Source organism: Mercenaria mercenaria, chromosome 10 (genome assembly GCF_021730395.1).
Source record: "Mercenaria mercenaria strain notata chromosome 10, MADL_Memer_1, whole genome shotgun sequence".
Taxonomy (NCBI): Eukaryota; Metazoa; Mollusca; class Bivalvia; order Venerida; family Veneridae; genus Mercenaria; species Mercenaria mercenaria.
The window spans coordinates 26,934,199-26,950,598 of record NC_069370.1 but is presented as its reverse complement, the minus strand read 5'-3'; the positions used below and the strand labels follow the sequence as shown (position 1 = coordinate 26,950,598).

Sequence of the window (16,400 nt, the reverse complement as noted above, 5' to 3'; positions counted from 1 at the left end):
TTAAAAGAGAACCATTTAAATTGTTAAAGTGCGGTGTTTAGTTTGCAATTTGAAAAATGTTAGATGAAAGATGAATGTTAGATGAAAAATTCATAAACTTCTTTCCTTATAACAATTCGCCGACCATCATTTTTAAAGATATTTCTTAGCCCAATGGATTTATATGAAATAAAACTAAAAAACTAAAAAAAAAACTTTCTTATGTCTTTTACAGCTACCGCACAGGGGGTATGTCTGCAAGTTCCTTGCTAGAAAAGAAGAGTGCTCACCATTTACAAACCAAGGCTCACCACAACAGTTCAGTATGAGGAATAATTGTGATAAAAACATTAACTAGCATAAAAGTGAATTTAACTTCTTCATATTGTGTAGCTGGAACACTGTGAATTAATATTGTGACATGATATTGTGAATTTGACTTCTTGGTGTAGAACAGTGAATGAATAGTGTGGTATGTTATTTTTACTTCATAAATATGCAGTTGTGACTGTTCTGATGTTTTATTAATGTTTTATAAATAAAGTTATTACTCTGAACAGGATTTTTGTTCATTCTACACAAATTTTGTTTGTACAGAAGAAAAAATGTTCCCTTCTCAAATGTTCACACCTTATTACTGGTGATTAATGGGTTTATGACACCTACTAATATTAAGCCCACATGCAGCTCAATTAATGCACAACTATGTGATAGGTTTTGATTGCATTAATTTAGGTGCTAAAAAATTAATTTTGTGTATTTAATTATCAATGCATAATCCATAAGTTTCAAATTTAAACCATAATAAAATAGGAATCTTATATAAATTAGTTAAAAAGAATTAAGAATAATACAAAAAAAATATAAGGGGGTGTTTTGACCAAATTCTAAACTGAATGGGGGACGTTTTGACCAAAATGGGGGGTGTTTTGACTAGGGGACGTTTTGACTTGATACCGAATTTAGTGGTATTCAGCCACACTTGGATTGGCGGATAAGTTGTCCGAAGAGTTACGAACCTTTACACCAGACAAGAAGGAAGTACTCGTTACATGTAGGTAAAAGCTGTCATTCAAGAGAACTTTAGGGAATTATCTCAATGTGACGTGTTATTTGACTAATTTCCAAAGCAGGTATTCTTATTTCCTTTTCCAATCGGCACGGGTGCGGTCAATTATATCATGAACCTCCGTGACAAATTATACACCCAGGGACCCAGCTTTATCCCTCACAGGGGTTCGGCTCATGCCTAGGTCCAGGCCCTACCCAATAAAAAGGGTAGACATGAGCCGAACCCCTGTGGCCTTACTCATTTGGCTTATCGGATTGACTTCTTTTATGATCTGATATTTTATAGTTGTCATCCCTCTAAGCCTTACCTGGGATCACCTAAAACCCATGACAATCTTGAATTCCTTGATGTCCGTGACGACATAAATCCTTGACATACACCTAATATCCGTGAGACATTGTCATTGAATTTTCTGTGATGGACTGTAGCTAAACCCCATGACGCTATTTATTCTTAGAAATACGATCGTATTTGGCAAACTACGGAACGCTTTGTATAAGAATTAACAGACAGGACTCGGTGATCTACAAAACGTTTCGTAGGTTTCCGATGATTGGTTTCTTTATATTTGGTTAAACATTGACCACAAAATCGTGATGATTGACATTTTTATTAACAATAACAAATCTTAAATATACAATCTTTTTCTTTTTGTGTATTTTCGTTTTTGCGTTTTGGGGTTTGTGCATTTTTTTACAATAGTAGGGTACGTCATCTGCTGGTATGTCGTCTTTATGTAGTCCCTCGCATACCATATTTTGCATTTGTCACAAACCACATAGCCTGTTCCCCTATATTCTCGCGGTACTAGTGCCAATAAATACAGTAAGCAAGCAAATAAAAATATAACAGTTATTTAGTTTAATGAATAATTTCAGTTTAATTCATTATCTATCAAAACGTACAAGTTTTGACACAAAATATAATTAAAATACTCCCGACAATCACGTGTCAACATGTACACCTTCTACCATTTTGATTTTGTATGTCCTTGGTATTTTCGCATTAAAGATGTTGTTATTGTGGTTGTAGTATTATTGTTAAGTTACATGCCACTATATTTATTTATTTCCGTTACACTAAGGAATACTGTGTCAGTTCGTAAAAATAACAGTTTAATTATAACTATTGGTAAAATTATGTGAAATGTTCCAGACCCAGTACTTGACAATTTACTCATTTTGACAGTGTGTACACCTGAAAGAGCTGTCCCTTCTGTGTATTTTGACGGTATGTGACCACTAAATCCATCCGTTTCGGAAATTATGGTACCAAGGCTGGAATTAAAGGGAAGTGGGGCATTGTGGGATCGTCGTTCATCCGAATCGGGCCTATTTATAACAGACGACATAAACAAAGCATTGGCAAAAATGATGTTAACAAGTGAGAAATACTGGATTTTGGTTTAACTGGATAGAAATTTAAGTATTTCAACTATTTTGAAAGTATACTCACCAAAAATTCTATGCATTTTGGATAAATTTATTTAAATTTGAACTGAAAATGGAAGTGGGTTGTTTGTAAACAATGTCCAGATGGCGCTGCAGTGCAAAACGGAAATAACGTGGCATTACCAATGACGCGAGAATACCACGGACGACTATACATACCATCTTCAGGCATTCTACACGTACAAAACACTTTTAAGTAAGTGGAGTATCTAACACAACTTGCATGCTCAAGAGTCCTAGACCCGGCAGGAAATGGTGTTAGTTTACCTTTTTCCAAACAATGAATCAAATGACCACCTAAAATTTGCACATTATATCTTTGAGTGCATGGGTCTATTCCGTTAGCTTCTGCAGTGGTATTTGCAATCGCATACAGACCACAGTCATTTCCATTTTCCTGAAAAGCACAGTCCATGAATTTCAAGAAAATTTTGTCAGATTTCTTTGGCCAGGGGTATCCTCCCTAAGTAAATTACACACCACTTGTTGAACTGAAAAAAGAATCTCTTGATATCCGCATTTCATTGTTACCTTTATATCTAAGATTTTGCATTTGTTTCAAATTCCTTGGCATATCTTGTTCATGTATTTCTTTTTTATAAACAGCATTCGGATCCTCAGATTTTGTTTTCTGCAGCCATTTCTCAAAAGAACTGGGCTTTGAACGGACAAATGGTCTGGTTGTGTTTTTTGCATTACCATGCGCATGAGATTGAGACACTTCGTCATTACCGAAGTATTGATTCAAAAATGGTCCATTATCCTTTTCAGGTTCATGAAAAACAAATTTTACAAACTCCTTGGAAGCCCCGCTTTCAGTAGCGATGTAAAAATAATTTTTCTTTATCTTAGGACTTTTCCTTGGTAAGGCCACCATTCCTTGGTTTGTGACCATCTGCCCGCCAGGTTTGAGCTTTCACTCCTTCACCTTTAAATAAAAACAGTTCTTCTCCATTTGGACGGAAGTGCAACGATGATACCGGTTGAGATTCTGGATCCCTTGAGTTTTCTAATATTGCCTCGGCTTAAAATTGCATTACATATCTAATTTGTATTTTTTACAAATCATGCAATCTTAAAATATAATTACTACCAGGTAACTATGACGCTAACGTCATTGTCTGTAAATGATGTTCTGGTTCTCAGACCTGTGACAACGCCGTGACAGTAGAAGAAAAACCCGTGACATTGCCGTGACGACCTGTGACATTGCCGTGACGGTAAATGAAAAACCTGTGACAGTCCGTGTTAAAACCGTCACGGACATTATGACCGTCACGGGTTTTAGTAGATCCGGCCTTACCCGTATCTGCATTTTACTGTTAGGAAAACAGACATTAAAAAATCCAAAAAAGTCATAATATATGCTGGTCACACTTACTTGCTTTAATAAATTAAACATTAATATTCATGTAGAAACTTCAAATGGGTTGAATTTAATTCATAATTGTAAATAAGAGACTTAAATCTTTGAAAATATGATGTGATGGGTGTGACTGACACCCACCGGGTTTCAATAAACAACAGACTGCCGATTTCACTAAATTGCAGAAACAAAACACAAAATATACATTCATAAAATGTCATCGAGGCAAGTTTATGCTTTGATGTCAACATAAATCCATTTTTAGCCCACCATCATCAGATGGTGGGCTATTCAAATCACTCTGCTCCGTGGTCCGTCGTCCTTCCGTCCGTTAACAATTTCTTGTTATCGCATCTCCTCAGAAACTACCGGGAGGATTTTGATCAAACTTTGTCAGAATGATGTATTGGTACCCTAGTTGTGTCCCCCTGAAAATCAGACTGGTTCAACAATTTTTGAGTGAGTTATGGCCCTTTGTTTATTTTTAGCCCACCATCATCAGATGGTGGGCTATTCAAATCACTCTGCGTCCGTGGTCCGTCGTCCTTCCGTCCGTCCGTCCGTCCGTCCGTCCATCATTCCGTCCGTCCTTCCGTTAACAATTTCTCGTTATCGCATCTCCTCAGAAACTACAAGGGGGATTTTGACCAAACTTTGTCAGAATGATGTATTGGTACCCTAGTTGTGTCCCTCTGAAAATCAGACTGGTTCAACAATTTTTGAATGAGTTATGGCCCTTTGTTTATTTCTATAATTTACATAGATTTATATAGGGAAAAACTTTGAAAATCTTCTTGTCCAAAACCACAGAGCCTAGGGCTTTGATATTTCGTATGAAGCATCATCTAGTGGTTCTCTACCAAGATGATTCAAATTATTTCCCTGGGGTCTAATATGGCCCCGCCCCTGGGGGTCACATGGTTTATATAGACTTATACACTGGGACCCCGTTATAACGCTGTCATCGGGGTCCAAGGTTCGAGACCCGCGGATCTAGCGGGGTTAAATTTATAACGCGGGTTGATCGTATCAGCGGTAAATGCAATACCCCACCCATCGGTAATGTATTAGACGTATTTTGGACGCTGTTTTATGTTAATAAGAGATAAGAATCGTATAAACGGGACATTTATTTACCTTAAATGCTACTGAAAAATACATTAAAAGAATTATAACGCTATGTCATCTTCTCATTTTGTCGTGATTCTAAAAGAAAGTTGAAATTGTTTATCCCGGAAGTAAACATGTATAACGCTGTGTGAGGAGTGCGCTGTCATGAGAATTACATATGGGGGTTTATGTAACTAAAAGAGAAAAAACGCGGACAGTCTTAAAAAAAATAATTTTGAATACATGAAGAAAATCGATAAATAATATAAAAAATTGTTAAATCGCCGTCGTTAATATACGATATTAAAAAGGGAGAACATTCTCAATATGGCTTTCAGTGCGTCGAATCTTCGCAAATTCCGACGAACCGAGAATGATGATTATGAAAAACGGCTGCATTTTATTACAAAACTGGGCATGTTTTTTGATTATTATTCACTCGAGTGTTAATGTCATCCACTTAATTGGTGCAAACTTAAACGGTTTGATAGTTGACTGACCGATCTTCCACGCTTGTTAATGCAAACAATTTAATTTTGACACGGTACTGATTGCTTAATTGTCACAGCTAGGTCTACATGTATTGAAACTTTAACAAAGGCGATACGCAAACAAGTAAGCTAGCAGACGATTATTGATTTTTGTCACAGTTGTCATGGAAAGGTGTAAATGTACACGTACATGTAGTTTTAACGCTGGTTATGATCAAATTAAATAACATCCGCGGATTTTTTTTTTTTTTTTTTTTTTTTTATTTTTGTTTTTACCCTCTAAAATTGGGAGCCAAGACGATACAGCGTTATAACGAATACCGCGGTATATCGAGAAGCGTTATAACGGGTTTCGAGTGTATAGGGAAAAACTTTGAAAAACCTCTTGTTCAAAACCACAGGGCCTAGGGCTTTGATATTTTGTATGTGACATCATCTAGTGGTCTTCTACTAAGATTGTTCAAATTATCCCCCTAGGGTAAAATATGGCCCCGCCTTGGGGGTCATATGGTTTACATAGACTTATATAGGGAAAAACTTTGAAAATCTTCTGGTCCAAACAACAAAGCCTAGGGCTTTGGCATTTGTAATGTAGCATCATCTAGTGGTTCTCTACAAAGCTTGTTCAAATTATCCCCCAAAGGTCAGATATGGCCCCGCCCTGGGGGTCACATGGTTCATATAGACTTGTATATGGAAAAGCTTTTAAAATCTTCTTGTCAATAACTTACAACATTCAGATTTGGACAACATGTATGGTTTTGAATGGCAAGATGAACCTTGACACGAGTTGACCTTGATTTTGACCTAGTGACCTACTTTCACATTTCTGTAGCTACAGCCTTCAAATTTGGACCACATGCATAGTTTTGTGCACTGAAAAAAACTTTGACCTTGACATTGACCTAGTGACCTACTTTCACATTTTTGAAGGTACAGGCTTCAAATTTGGACCACATGCATAGTTTCGTGTTCAGAAATGAAATTTGACCTTGATTTTGACCTAGTCACCTACTTTCACATTTCTCAAGCTTCAAATTTGGACCACATGCATAGTTTTGTGTTCTGAAATGAAATTTGACCTTGATTTTGACCTAGTGACCTGCTTTACAGGCTTCAAATTTGGACCACATGCATAGTTTCGTGTTCTGAAATGAAATTTGACCTTGATTTTGACCTAGTGACCTACTTTCACACTCAAAAATGGCACATTGGTGGGTGCCAAGATCACTCTGTGATCTCTTGTTATAATTTACATAGATTTATATAGGGAAAAACTTTAAAAATCTTCTTGTTCAAAACAACAGGGCCTAGGGCTTTGATATTTGGTATGAAGCATCATCTAGTGGTCCTCTACCAATGTTTTTAAGATTATTTCCCTGGGGTCAAGTATGGCCCCGCCCCGGGGGTCACATGGTTTACATAGACTTATATAGGGAAAAACTTGGCTTGAAAACCTTCTTGTCCAAACCACAAAGCCTAGGGCTTTGATATTTGTAATGAAGCATCATCTAGTGGTTCTCTACCAAGTTTATTCAAATTATCCCCCTAGGGTCAAATATGGCCCCGCCCTGGGGGTCACATGGTTTACATAGACTTATATAGGGAAAAACTTGGCTTGAAAATCTTCTTGTCCAAACCACAAAGCCTAGGGCTTTGATATTTGTAATGAAGCATCATCTAGTGGTTCTCTACCAAGTTTATTCAAATTATCCCCCTAGGGTCAAATATGGCCCCGCCCCGGGGGTCACATTGTTTATATAGACTTATATAGGGAAAAAAATTGAAAAACCTTTTGTCCAAAACCACAGGGCCTAGGGCTTTGATATTTTGTATGTGACATCATCTAGTGGTTCTCTACTAAGATTATTGAAATTATTCCCCTAGGGTCAAATATGGCCCCGCCCTGGATGTCACATGGTTCATATAGACTTATATAGGGAAAAGCTTTTAAAATCTTCTTGTTCAAAACAACAGGGCCTAGGGCTTTGATATTTGGTATGAAGCATAATCTAGTGGTCCTCTACCAATATTTTAAGATTATTTCCCTGGGGTCAAGTATGGCCCCGCCCCGGGGGTCACATGGTTTACATAGACTTACATAGGGAAAAACTTGGCTTGAAAATCTTCTTGTCCAAACCACAAAGCCTAGGGCTTTGATATTTGTAATGAAGCATCATCTAGTGGTTCTCTACCAAGTTTATTCAAATTATCCCCCTAGGGTCAAATATGGCCCCGCCCTGGGGGTCACATTGTTTATAAAGACTTATATAGGGAAAAAAATTGAAAAACCTTTTGTCCAAAACCACAGGGCCTAGGGCTTTGATATTTTGTATGTGACATCATCTAGTGGTTCTCTACTAAGATTATTGAAATTATTCCCCTAGGGTCAAATATGGCCCCGCCCTGGGGGTCACATGGTTCATATAGACTTATATAGGGAAAAGCTTTTAAAATCTTGTCAATAACCTACAACATTCAAATTTGGACCAAATGACTGTATGGTTTTGAGTGGCAAGATGAACCGTGACATGATTTGACCTTGATTTGACCTAGTGACCTACTTCCACATTTCTGTAGCTACAGCTTTCAAATTTGGACCACATGCATAGTTTTGTGCACTGAAAAAAACTTTGACCTTGACATTGACCTAGTGACCTACTTTCACATTTTTGAAGGTACAGGCTTCAAATTTGGACCACATGCATAGTTTCGTGTTCAGAAATGAAATTTGACCTTGATTTTGACCTAGTCACCTACTTTCACATTTCTCAAGCTACAGCCTTCAAATTTAGACCACCTGCGTAGTTTTGTGTACCGAAACAAACTTTGACCTTTACATTGACCTAGTGACCTACTTTCACATTTTTGAAGGTACAGGCTTCAAATTTGGACCAAATGCGTAGTTCTGTGTTCCGAAATAAAATTTGACCTTGATTTTGACCTAGTGACCTACTTTCACATTTCTCAAGCTACAGCCTTCAAATTTGGACCACTTGCTTAGTTTTGTGTACCGAAATGAACTTTGACATTAAGATTGACCTAGTGACCTACTTTCTTATTTCTGTAGCTACAGGCTTCAAATTTAGACCACATGTACCGAAACAAACTTTGACCTTGACATTGACCTAGTGACTTTTACATTTTTGAAGGGAATTTGGACCACATGCATAGATTTGTGTTCTGAAGTGAAATTTGACCTTGATTTTGACCTAGTGACCTACTTTCACATTTCTCAAGCTACAGCCTTCAAATTTGGACCACTTGCATAGTTTTGTGTACCGAAATAAACTTTGACCTTATGATTGATCTAGTGACCTACTTTCAAATTTCTCAAACTACAGCCTTCAAACTTGATGCACACGCATAGTTTTGTGTTCAAAGAACTTTGTCCTTAAAATTGATCTAGTGACCTACTTTGACATTCCTCAAGCTACAGCTTTCGAATTTAGACCACATGCACAGTGTTGTGTACGGAAATGAAAATTTGACCTTGAGCTAGTCAATAAGTCTTGAAATTTGGAACACTCAAAAATGGCACATTGGTGGGCACCAAGATCACTCTGTGATCTCTTGTACAGAGATGCAATCGTTACAAAAACTTTGTACATGTACCTGAAAACGTTCCCAATGGATTTTAGTTTGGGATTTCCTAACAGAAATATGCAGAATAAGTTTGGACGTGACAGAGACAGTGGCAGTCAAAAGTTATCATGCTGTCCCGAAACGTCCTATTATTTGGACTACCAGGGACTTTACTCCACCCAAACCTACTGCCACCAGACCAGAAAGAAAATACTTCTGTATACATGTTATACCCAACCCCTAGGTATACTATAAGAACCGTGGTCATGACGAGAAAATTTACCAACCAATCTCAATCGCGCATTTCATACCTAAAACACACAGTTTGGTAAATGTGTACTATGGATATTGAACAAGTGGTAACTTTAGCGATTTTAATAGCACAGGAAATGTAACTCCTGCAAACACTTGATTCAGGATTTCCAAAAAATGTGTCCACTAAAATTGGAATGCTTGCTTTCACTTTTTAAACCTAGGTTATTGTGTTGCATGTAGGGTAATCTTAAATACTGTATGATTTCTAAGACAGGAAAGTGTGCAGATTGGAAATTATACACTGTTTTTCAAAGTGAAAGTACCATGTATTTGAATGCGACTAAAATTTCAATTTCATTTTTGGGGCGATTTTAGAGCCCCAGAGTGAACAATACGGTTCAGATTCTCTTAATATCATATGCCTAAGAACACAGTAAACAATTGCCCCCGAAATAGTCCTAACATTTCTGCAGAACAGTAATAACATGTAATTGGTAGTTATGATTAGTTGTTATCACAATTTTTGTAAATGTTTTATTGATAATTACAACAAATCAGGAGGACAATCCATGCCTTATATACCAAAGGACACATTAATTATTTTCATCAATTAGAATTAAGAAAAGCTGACTATGGTGTAGAAATTGCTATTTTATTATTGGAATGTCTAGTCGTCCGGTAACTGGATGTCTAGCCTGCATTCTAGCCGACCGGTAGTCAAACTAATTTGCACAATCCTAGGAAATATGAGATATTTTTTTCATATGGGCAATATCCCCACTTGCATAAAACACTCGAAAGACCAAAATATTTGAAGCAATTTCCAATGAAATTTTCATTGCTACTGACACTTTACATGCTACAGGTTTATTTAATGCTAATTATTTCACGGAATTGGCCATAAAAAATAAAATTTGCATGGGAAAAGGGAATTCAATTCCTGATTAATTTATATAAAAATGATCAAATAATATCTAAAATTACAAATGTTCTTGTGATTTAAACCTATGTATGTATTGTACACAATTAAAGTTTAGGCCATAATAAATTAATTCCTAGATTATCATCCAAATTTTGTTCAAAAGGGGGCGGGGGGTAAAATTTTATTTTTTATTTTTAGCTCGACTATTCGAAGAATAGGGGAGCTATCCTACTTGCCCCAGCGTTAGCGTCACACAAATGTTAAAGTTTGCGTACCACCCCAAATATTTTCAAAGTCCATTGAGATATTGCTTTCATATTTTGCATACTTGTTTACCATCATGACCACAGTCTGTAAAAAGTAGGAGGCAACTCTATCAATCATTTTGACTGAATTATGGCCCCTTTTCATCTTAGAATAAATGTTAAAGTTTGCGTACCACCCCAAACATTTTCAAAGTCCATTGAGATATTGCTTTCATATTTTGCATACTTGTTTACCATCATGACCTCAGTCTGTAAAAAGGAGGAGGCAACTCTATCAAGCATTTTGACTGAATTATGGCCCCTTTTCAACTTAGAATAAATGTTAAAGTTTGCGTACCACCCCAAATATTTTAAAGTCCATTGAGATATTGCTTTCATATTTTGCATACTTGTTTACCATCATGTATTACACATATTGAATGGACTCCATGATCCCAAAGGACGTGAAAATATAACAACACTAAAACATGCATGTTGTCATGATTATGAGGCATATTACATTAATCTAGTGTGTGTGTTCCGGTTTAACGTCTTTTTCAACAATTTTTATACGCCCGTTTGAAAAACGGTACGTATTATGGGAACGCCCCTGGCGGGCGGGCGGGTACGGGCGGCGTCCACAGACTTTGTCCGGAGCATATCTTCTACATGCATGGAGGGATTTTGATGAAACTTGGCACAGTTGTTCACCATCATGAGACGGAGTGTCATGCGCAAGAACCAGGTCCCTAGGTCTAAGGTCAAGGTCACACTTAGAGGTCAAAGGTCAAATTCAAGAATGACTTTGTCCGGAGCATATCTTCTTCATGCATGGAGGGATTTTGATGAAAGTTGGCACAGTTGTTCATCATCACGAGACGGAGTGTCTTGCGCAAGAACCAGGTCCCTAGGTCTAAGGTCAAGGTCACACTTAGAGGTCAAAGGACACAAGAAAGAAAACTTTGTCCGGAACATATCTTCTTCATGCATAGAGGGATTTTGATATAACTTGGCACAAATGTTCACCACCACGAGGCGGAGTGTCATGCGCAAGAACCAGGTCCCTAGGTCTAAGGTCAAGGTCACACTTAGAGGTCAAAGGATACAAGAATGAAAACCTTGTCCGGAGCATTTCTTCTTCATGCATAGAGGGATTTTGATATAACTTGGCACAAATGTTCACCACCACGAGACGGAGTGTCATGCGCAAGAACCAGGTCCCTAGGTCTAAGTTCAAGGTCACACTTAGAGGCCAAAGGTCAGATACAAGAATGACTTTGTCCGAAGCATTTCTTCTTCATGCATGGAGGGATTTTGATGTAACTTGGCACAATTATACACCATCATGAGACAAAGTGTCATGCGCAGTTCCCTTTTTAGAATTACTTCCCTTTGTTGTTACTATAAATAGCTTATATTGTAACTTTTTCATTACTAGTCGTAGGGAAAAATCAAGACCACTCTTCTGTAGTACAACATGCATGCTACATCCAATTATGAGGTGTATTTTGACCAATCTCTACCTGGTAAAGATTTTTGTGTGGACTTACAAGTTTTTTTTGGATTTTTTTTTTTTTTTTAAAGATTACCTTCCCTTAGTTGTTACTATAAATAACTTATATTGTAACTTTTTTATAATTGACCGTAGGGAAAAAACAAGACCACTTTTCTGTGGTACAACATAGATGTTACTTTCAAATTTTAGGTGTATTTTAAGGTATCTCTACCTGGTAAGGAGTTTTTTTGTGGACTTACAATGATTACTAAACAACCACAAAATTAAAATTCCATTTGCAAATACAGGTGCTAGAGTAAAGAAATTTGCTGTGACGGGCGTATATTGTGACATTCTGGCACTCTTGTTCAGTCATATAAACGACGGTGTCTACTTGTAGCAGTGAGCACATTGCCCAACTTCATAGTGCTGCCTCACTGGAATATCATGCCGTAGACACGACAAGGCATGATACCCCACACAGTCACATTATACTGACATCGGGCTGACCAGTCCTAGCACTATCCTCTTAATGCTGAACGCCAAGCGAGGAAGCTACTAGTACAATTTTTATACATATGCAGATTGTCCCAATTTCGAATATACATAATCCTTAATCCAATGAAATTTGAAATATATATTTGCCCGACAAAAACGATACATAGTTGGATTTATTTTAAAAGATTTGTGTCCAACAAATACCATGAGATACGTTATCATGCTTTTGGTGCAAGTTCAGTTAATTAGGTTTTATTGTACCCCCCCCCCCCCCATCAATAAAGTTGTAAGGGGGGGTATACTGGTTTCAGGTTGTCTGTCTGTCCGTCTGTCCGTAGACTCAATCTTGTGCGCACCATCTCTCCTTATCCCCTTGACAGAATTTAATGAAACTTCACACAAGTGATCAGTAACAACAGTACTTGTGCATGGGGCATGTTAGGTTCTTTCAGAAAAAAAATTTGCAGAGTTATGGGACTTTGTTTTTTTGTTACTATACTATATACATAGACACAATCTTGTGCGCACCATCTCTCCTCATCCCCTTGACACAATTTAATGAAACTTCACACAAGTGATCAGTACCAAGAGTAGTTGTGCATGGGGCATGTTAGGTTCTTTTAGAAAAAAAATTTGCAGAGTTATGGGACTTTGTTTTTTTGTTACTATACTATATACATAGACACAGTCTTGTGCGCACCATCTCTCCTCATCCCCTTGACACAATTTAATGAAACTTCACAAAAGTGATCAGTAACAACAGTACTTGTGCATGGGGCATGTTAGGTTCTTTCAGCGACAAAAATTGCAGAGTTATGGGACTTTGTTTCTTGTTAACATACTATGTACATACAGTCTGCATATGCAATCTTGTGCGTGCCTAATCTACTAAACCCTTACACACAATTTAATGAAACTTCACACAAGTGATCAGTACCAACCCTAGTTGTGCATGGTGCATGTTACATTCTTTTAGATAAATATTCTGCATAGTTATGGGCCTTTGTTTTTTGTTACTATACTGTATACATACAGTCTATATACATACAGTCCACATAATTATGCAATCTTGTGTGCGTCAAATTGCAATGTACTGTGTCAGTGCATGCGGGGGGGTACATTCATCACCTTTAGAGATAGCTCTAGTTTACATCTGGTTAAAAATTTTAGCATATTAACAGAACAGAACAGAAATTTATTGACATTTGTAGACTTGAACATCAAAATAGCAGCCATCTGTGCCTCAAGATTTTTTAGCCCGTATTGATACTGAGTTCTAATTTCTACCTGCCACCAAAAACTTTAATTAGCAAATGCAAAACATCCACTTTCAGTAATTCATTATTCCTTCTCTTGAGAAGGAATATCTTAATTTTATAAGTCACACTTGACTGAGTTACTGATGTCCTACTGATGTCGAAAGCTGTTGTAATTACAAGCTGGCTAATTAAACTCCGTGACCTTAGAAATAACCTCTGAGGTTAAACTATTCTTTCTCAATTGAGGCGACTCCATGGATTACACAATACTAAACCCGAGGATGATTAATTGATTCTTTTATTTCCTCCTGAACATAACATATGTACATTCACCAGATAGACATATATCCAAGGGGGGTATTCGATCTACTCCTTTCCACCAAAACAAAATGGCGGCCAAAACTGAAAATGTGAGTTTTTCTTACTTTTTATCTTTTTTAAGGATTTCTAGACCATGACACATGGCTATCAACCTGCTCCACTGTTTTTTCTATCTATTGGTACCTTTAACATTGGAAACAGTGCTGTAGTTTGTCTGGAATGCTGGTCATGGGATTTGAATCGATGGAAAATCCTCCGGTAAACACCGGATAAGGAATAGTGCGATTAGCAAAAATAGTCTTTTTTCCTTATAATTCAAATAATTGTGAGCTGTTTTTCTAATTAGAAGAAAAGAATCAATATAATATTTCCATCATGGTTAGTCTGGAGCCGATTAAAAGTCGTAATTTTAAATTACACAGTTTTTTGTCTGATGGTAAGGAACAGTGTACGAAAATAAGAGGATAAGGTGCAGTCCATTCTTCAAGCAACTTTTTACTTTGCTCTTTTCAGAGACAATCAAGTAAAATTCTATTACAATAATATTTTTGGTGATCATTTATAACTATCTCTTGCTAAATGTAGTAAGATTTAAAAGGTATCCGCCTGTCTATCAGACACGTGATGTACTGAAAGCCAAAAGTTCAGCAAGTATTTAATATAGTATCCCTCGCCAACATTTAAGTATTTATAACTTTTTATTTGGTATAGCGCCCAAAGTCATTAACAACAAGCAATTGCCTTACAAAATGTTGAATATTATTATTTTATTTATTTTTTTTGTCTTAAAAAACCATTAAAAGTTAAACCTACTTAAAATACAATGTGTTTTACTAAAGATAGTGAAAACTCAGCAACACCACTTAACTTGTTTAGGTGTTATGCATTCTTTGTAATTTTGCGTTAAAATACATATGTTATGCGACATTTAGGCGCACTAATTCACGATTTTATGGATACAAAGACCAGAAATTATTCGTGGTTGAAGCTATAACTATGTATACGACTTTTCATAATTATGGTTAACTCTTACATTTTAAGTTAACGTTGGCTTAGAGTTATTAAGGAATATTACCTCGCGAGTTCGCTAGTAGATTATTGAACGAACATTGAACTGTAACAAAACATATTTAAAAACATTGACAAAAGGCAAATCGCAAACATAATAAGCTCATAAAACCATAGATATACTCTTACGATGCCATTAACATATATATTTGGAAGAGCAATTTGAATATTTTATGTGTCCTGCTTGTATCTTAAGCTGCATTGCAAAAGTAACGTAAGTATCATTGCACATAGGTATGGAAAAAAAAATACATTCAAGTAAGGCTTAATAGTGGCAAATATGATTGTTATTTACCAACATTATGTATCTTATACCACGAATTTAAGAACATTTAATCATCAAGCTTTTCTTGGAAACATTTATGTCAATCAACAATAACACATATTGAACTTGTCAAAACTGATCAGAAATATGCTGATGGTAACGTATGTATCCCAAATTAACTAATAAATTCATTTTCGGGTATCAAAATTCGTGTTCAAGATTGCCATCAAATTGAAGCCGACCATTGTAAATCAAAGCACAAATACTTATTTATTCAAATTAATTATTTCTTACGATTGTAAAATTTAATTATTCGTATTTTCAAAGGCGGCTTTGGAAATTCTCGTTCTCTTGTATATTTGTAAGTGGCAGCTCTTATAACAAGTGCTTTTGTCACTGAATCCATGAATCACCCCACTTTAAGCTGTATATAATGAAATGCACAAAGAAAAAGTACTTATTCTAATATTAAAAATTAAATATAACCACAAGTCACCGTGTCAGAACTTTTCCAAATAATGAAGAAAAGATAATTTTATTTGAGTACAACCACATTCATGAACCAAGCACCAACAAAAACCAACAATTCTACATATAAAATTTCATTCAGACTTAACAGTTCTATTAAGTCTGTCTTTACTGTAAAAGACTTTTCAAATATATTAACGGTCTTGTAAAAAAATATTTCAAGATATGTCATGGTTGGAACAAAACTTTATGCCCTTTTACTTGCAGATTTTTACCTTAACAGTAATTAAAGCTAGCTCTTTTACCTTTTAGCTACCAGTTCTACGGCAGCGATTTGTTTTAAGGTATCGATTTTAATAGATTACGAAAAAAAGTAATATAAGGTCGCATACGTTCTTAGCAAAACTACAAACACTATCTTTTCGGTTAAGCCTGCGCCCCGAACAACCAAGCCTATTCAACAAATTAAGAAACAGACTCTCGATACTCCGAAAGAACACGGTACATTTTCACAGGGAATGTATAATGTCATATTATACATTTCTTGTGA

The 16,400-nt window shown here is 36.3% G+C and overlaps 1 protein-coding gene across 3 annotated transcripts in view; it reads left to right on the top strand.

Annotated features, from left to right (window-relative positions):
- The first annotated feature begins 977 nt into the window (after positions 1 to 977).
- LOC123559586 (PTB domain-containing engulfment adapter protein 1-like) overlaps positions 978 to 16,400 on the top strand; it is a 228,074-nt gene continuing 212,651 nt past the window's right edge. Inside the window, exon 1 of one of the 3 annotated variants that reach the window (XM_045351536.2) lies at positions 978 to 1,112. The gene's annotated coding sequence lies outside the window, so the exon portion shown is untranslated. The remainder of the gene's footprint in view (positions 1,113 to 16,400) is intronic. The other 2 variants (XM_053552557.1, XM_053552558.1) reach the window with 2 other exon arrangements.